The sequence below is a fragment of the Anser cygnoides genome, chromosome 3 (genome assembly GCF_040182565.1).
Source record: "Anser cygnoides isolate HZ-2024a breed goose chromosome 3, Taihu_goose_T2T_genome, whole genome shotgun sequence".
Classification (NCBI taxonomy): domain Eukaryota; kingdom Metazoa; phylum Chordata; class Aves; order Anseriformes; family Anatidae; genus Anser; species Anser cygnoides.
Window position 1 is genome coordinate 30,165,741 of NC_089875.1, and position 18,104 is coordinate 30,183,844.

The 18,104-nt window shown below is 44.0% G+C and overlaps 1 long non-coding RNA gene across 7 annotated transcripts in view; it reads left to right on the forward strand.

Moving 5' to 3' along the window:
* Nucleotides 1-2,464: 2,464 nt before the first annotated feature.
* The window catches only part of LOC106029782 (uncharacterized), an 81,937-nt gene continuing 66,297 nt past the window's right edge, over nucleotides 2,465-18,104 (forward strand). For 3 of the 7 annotated variants that reach the window (XR_010830179.1, XR_010830184.1, XR_010830185.1), the window contains exon 1: nucleotides 10,287-18,048. This is a non-coding gene — a long non-coding RNA (uncharacterized lncRNA). Of the gene's footprint in view, nucleotides 18,049-18,104 lie in introns of all 7 variants that reach the window. The other 4 variants (XR_010830181.1, XR_010830183.1, XR_010830180.1 and 1 more) reach the window with 4 other exon arrangements.

An 18,104-nucleotide genomic window follows, 5' to 3' on the forward strand; every position in this document is an offset into this window, starting at 1 on the left:
GAAACCTCTCTCTTTTGGTCTCTTCTCTGCCAGCTGTTCCTCTTGACAAGGCATCAGGCTGCATCTCTTTCTTGCTCCCAAGCTCCTTGGTCTTTAATTGTCCTTCTTGATGTGATGGGGCTGTGTCCTTCTTCCTCCTCCACAACTCAGATCAAGCCATATTCCTGCAGCTGTGCAGGAGGTAAGGGTCTTCTTGCCCACAGCAGACATAACAGATAACTGCTATTTTCAAATGCCTATACTCAGCCCTTGACTGCAGTTTTAACTTCTTCCATAATCTGGCGAAATGTGGGTAGATTTTAACATGGATAGACACATTTCTGCCACAAAGGCCTCCTCTCTGCCAGATTTCAAAATTTCCCTTCTGAAGCTAGAGATCCTCATATAAAAGGTTGTCTGGATTTATTTAATGTGTGCCAAGCAATATATTTTCCCATAATAATATTCCTGGAAATGGTTGAGCTGTTTTGGCTAAAGCAGATGCTGAACTGTTTGGAATCCAATTCTTAGTGCTAAAGATTTGGCAGAGCCCAGGAATGTGCCATTCTCTGTTGTAGACACTGGGGAAAGCTGAGCACCATAACAGTCGGGAGGGGAGGCAGCACTGCCTGTCAGAAAACCAACTCCAACCACAAACGTTGCTTTTAAGAAACTGTCAGCTCAGAGCAAGCAAGAACATCCCTGTATCCGTGCACCTTGTACACCATGCAGTAGTTAACTTCATCTTAAATATTGAAGACGGCAACCCACGAGCATCAGTCCTCTTCCAGCTGTCTTGAATTGCTCAAATCTGCCCTTTATCTTTCTGTTAAAATCTTACAGGGCCGTGGGGTTGATGAGAAGGCTCCTTCCCACTTCTCTCCTCTATGCTCTGGCTCCTTTCTTCATTTTCAGCACAGTGACATACAGTGCCTGTTCTCCTTCCTAGTTATATACAGAGCTTTGGTACATAAACAGACTGTGAACTGCTCTGACACCCTTTGCCAAATTGGCTTTTCTGGTCAGAAAAAGTACTGTTATTTTGGGAGCAGAGATGAAATTCCCATCTCTAGAATTTCTTGATATTTCCTTTTAAAGGGGAAATGAATAAATAAGTAAAGTAAGAAACAAAAACAGTTGCACTCTTAAAAATAAATAAATAAATATCATGTGTGCTTACTGACCTCAGCCTCAAGCTGGATTATTGTGCCTTTTCCAAGCTTGTTCTTTGCAAGTCCTTTCCAGAACATCACTTGTTCAGCAGCTTTCTCAAACGATACTGGTACCATAGCATGGGCCCAGCATTTTTATTAACTGCAGACCTGTGAGTGTTTCTTTTTATGTACACAGTGTTTGCATGATGTAGCTTTGGGCACAGGGTACTTCAGCCTTGGTGTGGTTCTAATAATAGTCTATGAAGGCAATTTCAGAAGTTGCTTACCTTTCTCCAGGGAACAGGAGATGTCTTTGTGGTTTCCTACCCTTAGATACACAACCTGCTTATAGGCTTGACTGCATGGTGAATGCAGTGTGAGATTCATCCTTGCTTATACTCTTTTCTTTTTTCTTTTCTTTTTTTTTTTTTTTTTCTCATTTATGTTCTGCTTTGCCTGCTTGGTTGTTTTCTGTTTTCTTCAAGGCTAGTGATTTCAGTGTATATTCTGCCCATGGCAAGTCATTGTTCATAACAAAGGTAAGGAAACTTGCACAGAGCAACTGCTGTGCTAGGTAGTCCAAAATTACCCTGCCGCTGCCTTGGTAGGAAAAAGAAGACATTTCAGAAGAGCAGAGCTGTTCCCTGCCTCTGGGCTTCCTGTGCATGAGGGCTGCTCAGACAAGCCCCTTGACCCTGAGCTGTCTCTGCGACTTCAACAACTCCAACAGATAACAGTGAGTGCAAAAATCATGGAACAGTTTGTGTTGATGCATTGTTCCCCTTTCTACAGAGAGAAAAATTAAACTGCAGAATGACTAAGTGCCTTTTCAAAGGCCACATAATGAATCAGTGAATGAACAACAAACCCCAGCAGCTCCAGGCCCCCCTTTTCTCTGCAGAACAATGCCTCTTTCCCTGTACCAAGATGTATGCGTAGTATACGTTGCATACAAAATTATGTATTCCAAAAGAAATTTGAATATTAATATTTATATTGTAATGATTCCACTGTCCTCTGTGCTCTGTAAATAGCAGCAACACAACAACATGAATTATTCTTTTTATGCAAAACCCTGTCCAGTGAAATAGCTCGTCAATGCAACATAAAATTGCTGCACAAAAGTTTGACAGCTACATTCATTATATATGTCAGTCAAAGAATCCTAAAGGCTTTATTGTCATTGTACAATGTCTGAACAATCTGCTAGCCCAATATGCCACAAAGTTATTTTCTCACTACTTCTTTCATTTAAAAAATAGCCACCAATAACTTTTTGTCAAGCAGTTTGAGAAAACTGCATGAACAGCAAAGAAATCTTATTTTTTTCTTGGGTGTCTGTTGGCTGGAGGCTTTCCAGTCTTTACTTACTGTGTGTGGCTAAGCCAGCACAGCACTTGCAGTGGATGGGATCTGATCAGAAACCCAGAACATGCAAATCAAATTACTGCAGGAAACCCAAAGCAGGCTGAGGCTAAATGGTGGCACGGTGAGTTACAAAGGAATGAGTCATGGTAAAGAGAAGTGAATGTAGCCATGTAACAACACTCTTTTCCTCTGATGTTAGCAGGTATTAGATCTTCGGTCTTCATTGTCTCAAGTCTCTCCCAATCCAAGGTTAGGATGGGTGTCTGACGTTGCCATGAGTTATTCTCCGTTAGAATGGATGTTTGATGTTGTCATGATTTATTCTCTGAACTGCAGTTCTTGATACGGTCTTGCTCTCAAGAGACTAGCCTAGAACATGGCGGAGAGTTTTGGGGTGTTTTGCTCTTGTTTCCCCCCCTCATCTCAGCCTCTTTCCTGAATGTGTCGAAACGCAGAGATCGGTTATCACTGACCAGCCATCATCAGAATTCCCTGAAACTGCCGCGTGGGGTGTGCGGAGGAGACGGCGGCTGTCCCTCCGGCAGTTTCCCCCCGCTCGCTGTCTCTCTCCCGGCGGCGGGGTCTGGGCCGCCCTGCCGGCACAAGCCCCGAGCGGCCGCCAGAGGGAGCGCGGCGGCGCTGCCAGCCCGGCCCCGCGGCGCGTCCCGCGGCTGGGCGGCCCCGCAGCCACCCCTTCGCCGGCTCCGCTCCGCTCCCGGCCTGCCTGCGGGCCTGCTTCTGCCCTCGGCTGCTGCCCGCCGCGCCCAAGCCTCGCGGCGCTGCATCCTGCGCGCACCTCTGGTGGCTTCTCTTGGGGTGCGCTGCTGCTTCTGGCCTGCGCCGAAGGCTTTTCTGGGTGTTTTTCACCTGCTGGCTTGGAGGTGTGAGAGCAGGCCTGCTCTTAGATCTGGGAGCAAACCACAGAGAGGCTCTGTGGAGACACACGCGTAAAGGAGATGTTGCAACAGGAGCGTTGATCCCAACAACTAGTATTTCCACTGAAAATAACACGGTAAAAAGTTTCTGTTTTCCCATTTCTTCAAGAATCAAGTTAATTCAGGTGCTGAGAGAGCTGTGCTGCTCGTGTTGACATCTCAGAGGTGTGTTGCTTGCTGCTGCAGAATGGTCATGTGTTTGATCACAGGCAAAATTTAACATGTTTTTCTAATCTGCAAACCCCACAAGTAACTTTGTGGTGCACAGGAATTAAATACGCAGGCCAGCATTTTCCACAGTGTTGAAGGTGTCTGTAGTTTTTCCTTGCGTTCTCTCTCCATACAGTTGCCCTCTTTCTGAGGTCCTGCACAGAACCCTTCTATTTATGTTTTTAATAACTAGCACTGGTGTGGCAGTGGGAATAGAAACTTTTCAGCACGATAGCTTTGCGGTGAGCACCAAACATTGTGCAACAGGGTGCCTGTTACCTGTGACTACACTGAGAGCCAACACAATGACCACCTTTCATTTCAGCTTTCCAAAGCTGAAATCAACCAAGTGTAATTAGGTGATGCTGACAGGACACAAGAGGCTTTCTGTGAGCAGAATGAGCTGTGTTCTCCTTGCTATTCCACCTCTGGCCAAAGACAGGCTTTGTAGCAAGTAGGTGCAATGATAAAGAGATTGCAAATACTTTTCCTACTGTGGTAGGACGGGGAGCTCCAGTTACTGTGCTTGGTGCTGTATGGACAAAAGAACCCTACCTAAGACTGAAGCTCCAGCTGTGAGCATTGCTCCTCAGCGTGTTCATTCTGACCCTGAAGTAAGCCCTCCTGGAGGAACCAGGGGATGTATCAAAATGAGCAGTGAGGGGCAGAGATCTGGCCCCTCTGCTTCTGTGAATGCCAAGGTAGCAGTGACTTGCTGGGGATGAAGCTACCCGTACACTGTGCTTGGCTGTCTTGCTTCACTGCCTGGTGGGAAAGCATTATGCCTCCCTCTGCCTGGGTGATTGCTCCCATCCTGCACCCACATCCTTCATGTGCAAGTGCTTAACAGAAAATACGTACCGATGCCCAGAGTACTCCTGCCAGCTAGGAGCTGTTTCCCATTGTTGCTCGCTTTCAGTTGTCGTGTGGAACCGCTGTGGTATTTTCTCAGCGCTTAATGTGACCTAATTGTGCACTTCCACTGTCTGGGAGGATAAGCTCCTCTGGTGTGACAGCCGTTGTAAAATTGGTGGCGTTCTGGAGCCTTGCCGGCATTTGCAGCTGGGCACAAGGCACAAGTTCCTTGATTTTGCTGCATCAGCCTAGCAAAACATTGCATGACTGTGTGTGCAGCCAACTGCTTTGCATTATGCCTGGTAATGGGTTGTCAATTTTCAAAAGAGATGTAACCTCCAGCTGCCTAATTTGCTCTAGAAAAAAAAAAAAAGAAAAAAAAAAAAGAAAATCTCCATTTTTATTTGGCACATTTGGTTTGAAGCAGATGGAAGTAATGGATTGATATAGAAGACAGGAAAACAAGAGGAGGAAAAGTGCAATGTTGGGGGGGACAGGAGTGTTTGGTGCTGGGCTGTCACTGCTGGCTCTCTCTAATAAGCCGTCTCATTGAGACTCACCCGTTGGAGCAGGGCCACGTGTTTCCCTCAGGTGCCAATCAATGCTCCTGCTGTCACATACCTCGATACTGGGGAAGGGAAGGTGCAGAGCACTCACTAACAAAGGTGGTTTGAGGAGGGGAGCAGCAGCTGGCCCATCTATGTCCTCTGCAGGCAGAGGTGGCCAAGGCCATTGGCCTTGCGGGGTTACCTCCAGCCTGGCCTTGCTGGGCCTTCCTCATCCCCCCCGCGGCTTGCAGCTTGGGATCCTCTCCGTTGTGCCTCCCACTTCCTCCCTGGGGACAGACCAGTGAGTGTCTGCATCCTTTTGCCTTCCTGAGCCACTGGTGTGGGTGCTGGCACCCAGCAGACCTGTTCCTCCATGCAGGCTGGCGCTCGGTCTCTGCCCCCTGTGTTGGACCATGTGTGCTGCCCTGGCGGCAGCTGGCATCTTACAAAACACAGATCAGCAGAGGTTTTTTTTTTATTATTATTATTATTTTTTATGTTAACAACCTGTGCAACTGTCCTGGAAAGAGTTGGAAATCAGCCCTAGGACAGGCTGCAGCAGCCGTTGGTCAGAAGTGCTCCTGCTGTCCTTAATTATGTATGTGCACCAGGACGTAAATACATCGCATTCATTCTCCAGCAGCAAAAAACTGCAAATAATCTTACAAATTGCATGTGTACACTAGCACGTTGAGTAGGTTCAGTGTCAAGTTCCAAGACACAAAATCCAAGGAAATATCAGAAATAAGGCTGATGCTTATCCTGTTGTCTGATCTGGTGATACAGCCTTCTCTCATGGGGTCATAGACCTGCTTCCCACCCACTGCTTCTCACTGTGACGGGTGCTGCTTGGGGGTCAAGGCTGTGGGGCCACCACCGAGAAGACACTGATTTTGGCAGCTGCACAGTGTTGGGAACTTTTCTCCCTGATGCAGGTTTTGGAGGGGCTGCCAAATAACTCAGGGAAGCCAAACTAACTAGGCAGTGCTGGTAGTTCAGTGTACAAAAGATCACGTTGCACAAAAAACAGGGCTCCCTCTTGGTCTCACAACCATCTGTCATGAGAGGTGCTGGGAGGAGTGGTCCCTACATGGAGGGGAATCTGTGAAGAATCTTGCAGATGTCATAGACCACGTCCTCAGGAAATGAACTGTGTGGCTGCTCACTGCATGGGTTGGCGATGTTGTCAGACCACTGGTATGCATCATGCCCCAGGCTTGTTTGCTCAGAGCGTGGTGCACTGAATCATTGACACATCCTTGGGACTGTTACACTCATCTGCAATTTAATCTACTGTGTTGCAGAAGAGCTTAGAGGTTTACACAGATTTTGAAGTCCCCTTGTGTCCAGCGTCATATAAAAAAAGATCTAATCTCCACACCAAACTAACTCTGTTTAAACCAGCTGCTATTATACCATATCAAAGGATATCTTAAGATATTCATCAGTCTTGAGCTGGAATATGTTTTTCATTTTAAAAGGTGTTTGAGTGTTGGCGACGTTAATGGTTCAATCTGGTCGTCTTGCAGTGCTCAAACCACAGAAGTCTTAGCAAATGCAAGTTTAGAGCGTTTCTGAGATCTGGTACAGTAAGAATAGGACTCTGAAGGTCACAGCTGGAGAGAGGGAGGCCCCAGAGGGATTTTTCCACCAACGGGAGTGACCTCTCCTCTCTACCAGCTGCCAGCCCTGCTAATCCCTTGCTCTTCAGGGAAACTAGATGAGCAAGGAAAGCTAATTGCCAGGTAAGGTCATTAAGTATTTAATTCCTAACTGAACCAAGAGAAACCAACTCCAAACACACAGTGGTAAAGTCAGAAGCTTCAAAGCCAAAAAAGTATGTTTCATAATGGAGCTACCAAATGGAGGAGAAGAAGGGTTTAAAATAGAGATTAGTCCATGTCATATCTCTGTAGCTGGACGCGTGCCTATAGCTGTGGTTCTGAATTGCTTCTCAAGCTGGAAGGCATGTAGATGGGAAATCTTGCAAAATATCAGATCTCGTAGGATTTCTGCCATTTGAAATTAGTCATGTTGCAAGACTTTGGCACTGTCAAGACTTAGTCCTATTTTAAAGTGAAGACCTATTTCTAAAATGAACCTAACCATTAGTTTGAATTGGGTCTTTATGCAGTACCTCTGCCAGCTGCTGCAGAAATGCCTGTTAGTGCAGCTTCAAATAAAGAGTAAAGAGTAGTATTTAGAAAGTGCAAAAGCAACACATTTCCCCAGTACAGAGCCACAGTCTAGGCTCTCCAGGCTCCGCTTGTGCTTGCAGGACCTATGCACATCTCCAGTGTGGAACAAGTACCTCTTACCCGAGTGTGAGCTATGGTCAACACAGGCTGTCCTAATATCTAGCTCCTTTGGAAACTCCTATTTCCTAAAAGTTCTCTTTGAGGCTGTTTATGCTGCTTTAAGTTAAAATGAAGATATTTAAAGGAGTGTTTTGGTGGCGTAGTGATTTTTTTCTAATACTTTTGTGTGAAGGCTCTCTGGGTGGCTTCATGTACTTCATATGATGTCCAAGTAAAATTTAATGAACTTGAAGATCATGCAGTTGAGCACTCAAGTGTTAGGGAATATAAGAATGAAAGGAATCAGATTAAATTATGACCTGCGTAAATTCAGTCCCATGTCCTGTGCATTACAGGGTAGTCTGTGGCTGTGCCCTATGGAGAGAAGAGCTGTGCAGCATGTTGGTGTAGCTGGACTTCAGAGGCTTTAGCCCTGCACTTTGAGCTAAGGGCCTGTTGGATATGTGTGAAGCGTAATTATTTTTTGTCAGATTCCTGGCCTGATCAGGTTTGGGAGAGTTTGTGGGGATGCCAGAAAGTACATTCCTCACTGTGGTAGCCTGTACCAGATTCCAGTGCTGAGACTTAATATTTTGGAGGCAATAGAACTTTTCAACAAAACAGGTAAGATAGGGGACTTCTTCATCCTGGGCAAAACATTACATTTTGGAACCTCATTTTGGTGATTGCTGAGGTCTCAGCAGGTTATAAAGAGATATCTAAGGGCTTCAGATGTAGTTTAAGAAAGTTGTCTGTGTCTTGGTGAAGATATAAAGAGCTGAACATAGGAGAATGTCATGAGACTCATCAGGCAGTTTGTGGTAATAGATGGCTCCATCACCGTCTGTAGTAATTCTTTGATATAATCAACTGGTTGAAAGCTTAACGTATAATCTCTCTCACATTAATAATTTAGTTATTTAGAGCTCAGAGGGCAAAATACCAAGTGTGCTTAGGGGTCCAGATCTGGTGGTTGCTGTCTGCTCACAACAATGTTCTAAGTTTTGGGGGGACTTCAGCTTTTCTTATGTGTTATGGCTTTGACTAAAATTAATTTGGTTCAGAAAATCAGTCCTACTCAAGAGATCTCTTACACACAGACTTAAATTTTCATGGATGTTTTCAGGGCTTAGCAGTTAACCGCTTATATTAAACCCGTGTTCCATTACATTCTTCAAAATATTTTAACATGTACTTACTAGTAGTAGTAGAATGAAATTCAGAGTTTAGCTGAACATGGACACAAGTTTGGTTTTGTATTCTAATTTTGAATATTACAGCTTCTTGGGCCTTTTTGAAGTAGGTGTTGTATACAAAATGATCGTGTTCCATATAATCTATTTCTGTAGGAAAAGGGACATATTTTCCTACCTATTATGGAGTGTTCTGATGCAGAGGACAGTTTATTTCTAGCTGTATTTTTTTCTAGCCCTTTTTTTAGTGCCGTCAGTCTTGTCCTGTGTTATTAGGACAGTAGTTTTCAACACCGCCCACTCTTAGTTGTAAAGCAGTGAGATCATTTAATTTTTCATTTTGTGGGAAGGTTTGCAATTTCATTTTTTTTCTTGATGCAGGATGGAAAAAAACAAAAAGCTTCATAAATCTTGCTGATCTAACAATACGTAGTGGATTTTACTGTATTTCACAGAATGTTTTTAAAATGTTTTCAAGATAGAAAATGGATTGTTCCATTGCAGAAAGGCTGAAATGGAGCATTTAAATCTTACTAAAATTCTCTGCTATCAAGTTATAAAATGATTTTTTTCTCAAAGCTGTCATGCACCTTTCAGCTGATTAGCATTTTCCAGTAATTTGCAACCACTTTAGTTGGTTACCCTACAATTTTCTTTGGAAACAAACCTGCAGGACCTCACAAACAACAAACTGCAAATATTCTGTCTTCATCTGTCATTTTCCTCTCTGTATGAGTGTTTCAGCTGCTCTGTGCCTGTGTCCAAACAAGGCCTTTTCAACGTGTTCTGGAGCAGGTGATCTCCTTCTGTACTTCCTCCAGCTTAATGGGCCTTGCATGAAATCCTCCTCACGCTTATTTTGTGCCAGGTGGGTAGAACACATCTGTCTTTCAACAAGCATTTATGTTTGTAGACATAATGCCTTCTGGAACTGGAAATTTAGGATAACAGAATCAGGAGCCTTCATTAAGTAACGCATACTACAGCAACGCAGTTCTTATAAGCACATCACCCCAAAATGCTGCTATGAAAGTGCTCAGGGATAACTTAGAGCATGCTCTCAGTGTTTGGATAATTTAACTACAGATTCCCAGCAGGGATAAAACTGTATTTCTGTGCTCTGACCTTATCTTTGAATGATTTTATGTACATTCTTTCCCTTACCCTGGTATGTGTGCATATGTTTTAATAGTGAGAGAGAAAGAGACCAGAAATAAGTTCTCTAAAGAAAAAGTGGAATTGAAACCAATGAAAACGGAGCATGTCTCCAGTGGCAGATTTTTTTCCCTGTGCCTCCTTTTTGAGTATTTCTGTCCTTTCCCATTCTTTTCACACTGAAGTTGAGGAGGACTTGGCATTAGCAGAAGTGTGTTTGCGTTTAGTATGAGGGTGTTCCTTTAAAATTAGAGATCTAGGTCTTCTAGGAAGACCTATTTTCGATGTCTTTGCATGGGCTGTACTGAAACACCCCAACACAATATTCTCACTATAGAGCAAACCAAAAGTTGTATTGTGGGTGCATGCTCAATGTTTCTTCTTTACAAAGTGTGTCATACCAAATAAGTGTGTATGTCAGCGGTCTTAGGTCTAACTCCTACTTGCATTTGTAGGTTCTACATGAAGCGAGTAGGGTTCCCAATTCCTCTCAAAAGAGCCACTCGGATAGGGAAAACAGTCTTTCTAGCTCTGTAACCTTAACAAAAATTGCAGTATTCCTTCAGAGCAAAATATGCATGACATCTGGAAGCAATTATTCCTTTAAAAATCACTTCTGTGAGTCAACATTGAAAATGCACTCAGTGCTGAAAATGAAAACTAATAAACACTGAAATTTCCAGTTATCCCACAGTCTGAATGACCCACGTTGGAACAAAGTCATTTCTAGAAAGCCTGAGCAGGATGGGCACAAAGCCGGTCTTGGATCCCGAAGCTGTCCAAGCTGTGCTGAAACAAAGAAATAACGTTTGTATGAAATCAGATAGGGAGCTTTCCTTTCTCTTATATTACAGAAATGAGGTTGGGGGGTTGCAAGGAACCAGGTCACAATAACAGACCTTGCCCATCAAGAAATTGAGCACGGCATTTATGGATTTAGAGACAATTCATAGTTTTCGGTGATATGACACATGGTGATCTGGCCCTTTTAAAACGGTGTAATGTAAGATCACCGTGGGGCTGGAAAACCTACAGTGAAAAACTAGTGTGGCTGGGGTCTGCTAGGCTAGCAAGAGAGCACAGATACCCTGGAATTGCACTGTGCTCTGCTGGGTTTCACTGGCAGAGTGGGTCTCAGGAGACTTCTGGAGAGGTCAAATGTTGAAGCAGATCCTGATTGTTTTAGATCTCACCAGGTGTTGCCTTCAACTTTTACCCAGTAATATGGACTGGATGGCTGGGAGCTGGTTTCTCCTCCTTTAGCAGCATTAAGGTGTGCTCCAATATAGTGATTCCTAGATTATTTTATTTAATATCCAGGGAAGACTATGGTGTACTATGGTATGTCCTTACCAGGCTGCTACTAGTCTGGTTTCCTAAGGACACATAAGTTGGTCTGGTTGCACAGTGAGTCTGTCTGATATGTACCAGCTGAAGTCAAAGGCTTCAAGTGCCCCATTTCCCATCTCAGCATGGGTCAGGGCAAGAGCCCTGATGCTGCTGTGTCAAGCTGTACAGTGGATGGTCAAACACTTTCTCCTGTGTTACATAAGACAAGAATAATATTTATGATCGGGGGCTGTAGGAAACTCAACGGTCACAAAGATCTCCGAGTACCTACTGCTCTCCAGAAGGACTAGGTGGTAGTGCTGATGAACATATTTGTGCTGATAAACGTTGTGCCCAATTTGCATGCCAGCTGGATCAGCTACTTACTTGCTATTCTTCCTGCAACCATAATTTTTATCATAAATATTTTCCAGACGTACATCAGTAGCTCATATCGCTTGGCTGGCAAGTCTAAGACAAGTCTGTTTTAGTAAGCCAGACGGTTTGTACAAAACAAGCTGACTCTGTACCCTAGAAAGTGGTCATTTCCTGCTTCTTCTGAGTCTCTGATCTCTTTCTCAGTACCTACGGTACATCTGCATGCAAATTATGGCAAGAATGCTAGAACTCTACAGGCATTAATGGAGGAAATGGTATTTTGCTAGCTTGCAAATCTTATCAGCGTTATAGCTTTTTTTTTTCTTTTTCTTTTTTTTCAGTGAAATACTATTTTTTAAAATAACTTAAGGTTTGGTGGGTGTTGTAGGAAGGGGTTTGGACCTCAGTTCTTGACCTTGAAACTGCAGTTTACAACAGCAGTAAAATGTGGCGTCACTCTGTGCTGGGCTTTTGTACAGGGAGGGTCCGGCCCTGGTGAGCAGTGCCTGTTATTACAGAGCTGTGACCTGTGCAGGCAAGGAGGGCAAAAAGCACTGTGAGGTATGGCACTGGTGATAAAGAAAAGGCAGAACTGCAAGGCAAGAAAAGCACCCTGGAGCAAGACCAGCTCCTAACGATCATCAGAGCACCTTCCCACAAGATTTATTAAAGAGCATATGGTAGCTTGTGACCAGAGCAGGAGGCACAATAGGTTGTTTTTTCTTTTGAGTTCTCCTGAATTTTCTGCCTATTTGGGGGTTACCTGTGATGGTCCCTCCACGGTGGTCCCTGTTCTGTAGCTGGTGTGGGGCACCCTGAAGGGCTGTGGGGAGAGAGGCCGGAGCAGTCCCCAGTCTGTGGTGCTGTGTGGGGAACAGGTAATTTCATTTCAGCCGTGCTAAGCACTTGGTTCACTAGCATATCAGAGACCCAAACTCACAACTTAGTTTTTTTTTTTTCCTTGAAAGCTTAAAAAAACACAAGAAGACTGGAGAATTAGGATGTGCACTGAAGTCCTTGCAGATTCGTCTCTGGTGGAGGCCGGGCTAGATTTTCGTTGTGCTCCAGTGTTTTCTTGTTACTCATATGCTTGTAAAGGCATGCTGAGAAGTCCCCTAAAGGACAGACAGTCTGCTGACATGGGTGCAGAGCACGGCCCTTGCTCTCACTGCCTTACCATCAATAGGATGCAAGTCCAAAAGGCTCCGAGACTGCATTTTGACTGCAGGAAGTCCCAAATCCAAGCTCCCTGCCTACTGATGACAGGGGCAAAGAAGAGGGTAACGGTGCTAAGTACCTGCTTTTTTACCCTGACTTTTGAAGCCCGCACTGTGCTCCAAGCTGCAGCAGGTGAGCTGCAGGCAGTGCAAGGGCCATGGTGACCTGTGGTGATCATAGTTAAGGCAACATCTTCTTCTGTAGCCCACAGCTCCTGCTGGTGATGCAAGGTGTATGACAGGCTGGGTGAGGTTGGTGGGGGGGTTACACAGGTTGACATGGTTGGAACATGCGTCCCAGTGATGCCTTCATCTTTGAACTGCTTTGTTATACAAACAACTGAATAAAAAGAAAAGTGCTCGCAGTCGAGTGCTATACCGGCAGTTTGTTTCCTGTGGCTAAATCCACTTGTTTAGTGTTTCTGGCCAAGCAGTGAGCTATGGGAAGGCTTTCCTTATTGTCACAGCTAGAACTGCAGGCCTTCACTGAGGATCCTGTTTTCAAATCTCATCTTTGTGCTGCAGTAAGGACAGCTAGCTTGGAGCCAACCTCTTTCCAAAATCCTGCTGCTGGTTTTGATGCCCAGACAGGGGGCTAGGTTCTCCTGGAAACACCAGCAGTGTACTGCACTGCTGCATGGGTTGGCTGGGAAGTGCTACCTTAGAGAGGCTCTTCTTTCTGGCTCCAGCTCTGCCTCAGTGCAGCAGGAGATCTTTCCTCCACTGTTTGCTGTTTCAGTTTCACAGAGGTCATCACTTACCTCACTTTCACATACGCTTTACTCTGGGCAGATAAGAGGTGATAAAGGAACTTGTTTTATTTTCGTGCCTTGACCTGAGTGATTCACTCAAATGATCTGATGGTGCCCAGAAGACTTGATTAAATAGCTATGATTGATTAAACAGCAACAACGGCTCCGGCTCTACACTGTGTGGATGCTTCTTTGCACTTTTTAAATCCTGGCCCTGCTGATAGCTGGAGTGTTATCTAAATGCTCTTTCATGGGGGTTTGCCAAAGTGCAAAAGAGCCCATCTGAGAAATGCTGTGCTTGGGTCATTTTTTTAAGATTATGGGTGCAGTGAAGAAACAGCTTGTCCAGTTCTAAATATACTGTCCTTGACAGACGTGAAATAAGTCCACTGATTAAAATAGCTGCCCAGTTCCCAGTTTGAGATCTTACTGTATAACATCAGCGCTTGGCTGCCCTTCTGGTAAACTTGGAGAAGAACCGATTTCCATTTTGCTCCTTTTGAAATGAAAGACGTTTGAGGATTGTCATTCAGGAGGAATGTACCGATTCTAAGAACTTCTAAACAAGGCTCACTTCATAATGAATGGCAGTGGGAGCCCAGATTTATGGTAAGATTATTTGGTTAAACGTAGCCTGAAGCAATGAAAAATGAGCAGCCTAAAAAAGAATTTTGTTGAATATCTTGGCAGTTAAATCAAGTGGCCTGATTTATGAGAAACACCGAGTTATCTTTCTGCAAGCAGATTTGTGAGAGTGCTTTTAAATCCGTGTCCTTTGGAGGGGCAGCTCTTGGTGAGACGTACGGTGTGCCTGCTCCTTCTGAAACATGATGGGACGTGCCTCCCTCTCTCTTTAAATGGCTTGGTGGAATGCTTGGTGGACTGCCAGCTGCCTAAGAGGGATGCTGGTGCTTTCCTGCCCTCGGGCCTTCCTCATCTGGGGGATGTGGAGGGAGCGAGGCCTGGCTGCAGGAGCATGGAGCTCTGCTAAAGGGATGGGTGATGAACTGCAGAGGGATAGAGATGTTTGAGATCCGAGGGGAAACCAAGAGGAACTCTGGTGCCTTTGGTTTGGCACGTGCTGCCAGAGGGACATTCCACCCCACTGTGGTTGGTGGAGTGGCTCCTTCTCTAGGTGCCCCCCATAAACACACACACACATGGCTGGTGTAGCCTGGAACCGGTGCCTGGAGTTAGAGGTGATGAGTCCCAGCCGACGTGTGTACAGGTCATGGATGAAACCATGGCTTCATTGCAGGCTATCAGGCTTTTGCTGTGGCCGTCATTGGAATCCCCATTTTTCCTGTGATTATTTCTGCAGGTGTGTATGCACTGGCATCTGTGTAAACATGAATCCAAGAGCCACACTTTTCATTGGCAAAGCATCCCGTAAGTGCCAGTCCCTCTTAAATTTTCCATTCATCTATCTGAACAGATCTTGTATTGTGTATGTCTCCAGGAGTCTTATTTTTGCCCACGTGAAGCTCACTGCCTATAATAAAGTCACGATAATTGTTTGACTAAAATGAGAACCGAGATTTCAAAATAAGAAACCCAAAACCAAATCCACAGCTATTTTTTCGAGTTCTAAAAAAAAATCATATTTCCTTTTTAAATGAATCTCTCGCTACTTAATAGGAACTTGCTGTTCTGCAAGACACTGAGGGCTTTTTTCAGCACATGCTAATCCTCAAGTCAATGGAAGACCTAAGCAAGCATTTAAAGGTAAGCGTGTGCTCACACACTTGCTGAACTGGGACAGAGCACCCAGTGTTTTCCTGAATTGTGTTGTATGTTTCAAAGGAGGCACCTTTGTTTTGCCAAATGGTTCATTTATATATTGCAATGTGCTGAGTGCTCAATGATAATCCCATTTGGAGGGAAAGCTACGCTTGGGAAAAGCTATTTTCAGTAGCTCTGTTTTCTCTAACCCCGTTTTCCTAATTATGATCAGCTAATGCTGACAGACTGGTTCACAGAAATTAAACCCCATTATATACTACAACCAAGTCAATGAGGCCTGGAGTCGGACCCCACTTTAACATAAGTAAAATAAAGATCCCCTGTGGCTTTTAATTCCTTTTTATTTAGTTACTTAATTGAACCTGCACTGTTCTTCCTTTGTAATTGATTACCACACAGAAAAGGTAATGAAACAGAAAACTTTATTTTCCCTCCAGTGATTTTTATGGTTATCATGGAAGTGTTTTTACTGCTTCATTTTGGGACATAAAAATTCTCAATATAGGCAAAGGGAAATCAATGTTAGTTAATTGAAGGCATTTACATGGTTGGAAGATTAAAAGCTGTTTGTTGCTTTTTGTTGTTGTTGGTAATTCAACATTGATTTTTCAGAACAAGAATTAATCTGGCATTTGATTGTCCCTTTCTTTTTCAAAACCGAATCTGTAAAGTTTGAGGACCTGGTCCAAAACCCACTAAAGCCAAATGGAAATCGTTCCATCTAATTCAGTGGCTTTGGATCATGTTTTAGAAGCACATGTTCACGACATATTTATATATGTATACACACACAGATGCCTATTTTCTCCACGCGCAGTTTGTCAGAACTGGGATTAATCTCTGAGGAAGATAAGGAAGGATTTTTTTTCCCCCTGGATTTAAGGAAAAACTGATGTTAATTTCTCAATTATGTTATTTCCTTTAAATCTCATTTCTCTCGTGCTTCTCTTTTAATGTGTCGAGTTTCTCTTCATTTTGTACATGCGCTCCCTTTTCATTTTCTTCCTTTTTATTTGATGTCTGTCTTGGCTGCCTTCTGCATGGCAAGGGTCTCTCAGACTCAATTCACCCAGCAACCAGCAATGCCCACAGCTTCCCTACCCCTTGTGAAGTTATGGATATTTATTTATGATGCACAGTGCTGGTTGAGTGTTAAACAACTCAAGTCTGAAAATCTTAATGAGTTGCCAACTTTCCCCACCCCTTGCCTTTGTGCATACAGCTTTTTGCCTTGAAGCAATTTTAATAAAGACTATGTAACAACATGGTGTTGGCATAGCATGAGCAACATTATTCCATCTGTTTCTAGGGAAAATGTAAAAACATGTGTTAGTATAACATTGAGGTTCCAATTTTCAACAGTTAAAAATCAGGCAACACTGAAGTTACAGGCTGCTTTTCAAAGCTATTTAGTGATTTTCCTTGCCTTTGTTTTTTGGGAAGCCAAGTTCAGACAAAAAGTCTCGTATTCAAAGAGCTTTAAGTACCCATCCTTGGAAACTAAGGCTCTGTTAGCTATTTTGGTTTGGGCGGCCAAAATCCTTGCTTTCTGTTGGTAGTGTTGCAGAGCTGATATGTTAAAGAGTATTCAGTCTCTCACTGTAGAGATGAATGAGGGCTGTAAAATGGTATTTGCAAACATTCATCTCAGTTTTATGAGAATTAACCTTCCATTAGGCAGAGGGCTTGAGCATGCTGATTTTAGTATTTTGCCAAGCTTAGATAGATATAAAAAAAGGAGCTTTAAAGGGAATATTCTTTTTTTTGTGTGTGTGTATGTCTGTGTTATAATGATATACTGGGCATACTTTTTACTAAACATCACGTTTTAAACAGTGATGATAGAATATCCTGTCAGTTCAATAGTGTTGATTTGTGCCAAAAATCTAATTTTATGAGTTATATAGGTACAGTCACAAAACAAAGTGATGTAGCATGTGGCTTCCTGGCATTTGTACCTAGTGAGAACAGCTTTTACTGTCAGTGCTGCAAACTCAAACCAATGTTCACAGGGAGGTACTCATCAGCACAGGGCAGCTTTACTGCACAAGGTGTAGAGCAGAAGTGATACTGTACAACTCAAGTGATTGAAGAGCAAACAGAGAGTGAACAGGGACCTGATGCTACAAACAAGGAAGAACTGGTTGGAGATATCAAAGTTGGAGGCAGCCTTGGCTGCAGTGATCATGGGGTGGTGGAGTTCAGGATCTTAAAAGGTGGGAGAAGGGCAAAAAGTAGGACCACAATCCTGGATTTCAGGAGAGCAGATTTCAACCCCTTCAGGGATCTGCTTGGAAGATTCCCGTGGATTATAGCCCTGGATAGAAGAGGGATCCAGGAGAGCTGGCTCCTCAAGTCCATCCCAAAAAGCAGAAAATCAAGCGTAGGTGGCAGGAGGCCTGTATGGATGTGCAAGGAGTGCTGAGGTGAATTCAGACATACAAAGGAAGCAAGTGAGGTGGAAGCAGGGGGAGGTCACCCAGGAGTACTGTAGAGATGATGTCTGAACTTGCAGAGATGAGGTTTCAGAAAGGCCTAATTGAACCTGGTGAGAGATGTGAAGGGCAACAAGAAAGGTTTCTGCAAGCACAGAAACAGCAAAAGGATGAGAAGGGAAAGCATGGGCCCACTGCTGAATGGGGCAGGGGAACTGGTGACAAATGACATGGAAAAGGCAATGGTACTTAGTGCCTTCCCTCCTTAGTAAAATTACCCTCCAGGAGTCCCGAGCCTCTGAGGCCAGAGGGAACATCTAGGCCAAGGAAGAAGGACGAAGGGAAAATCATGCTTCACCAACCTAATAGCCACCTACGAGGAGATGAACAGGAGGGTTGGACCAGGTGACCTCCAGAGGCCTCTTCCAACCAAACAATTCTGCAGCTCTGATCTTCTAGTTTCCTAATGATCATTTCACAGAGCAGACACCATACAACAGGTGAGTCACCACACATCATGGCTCTTAACTTTTCACTGTAAAGTAGAGAGTTCAGA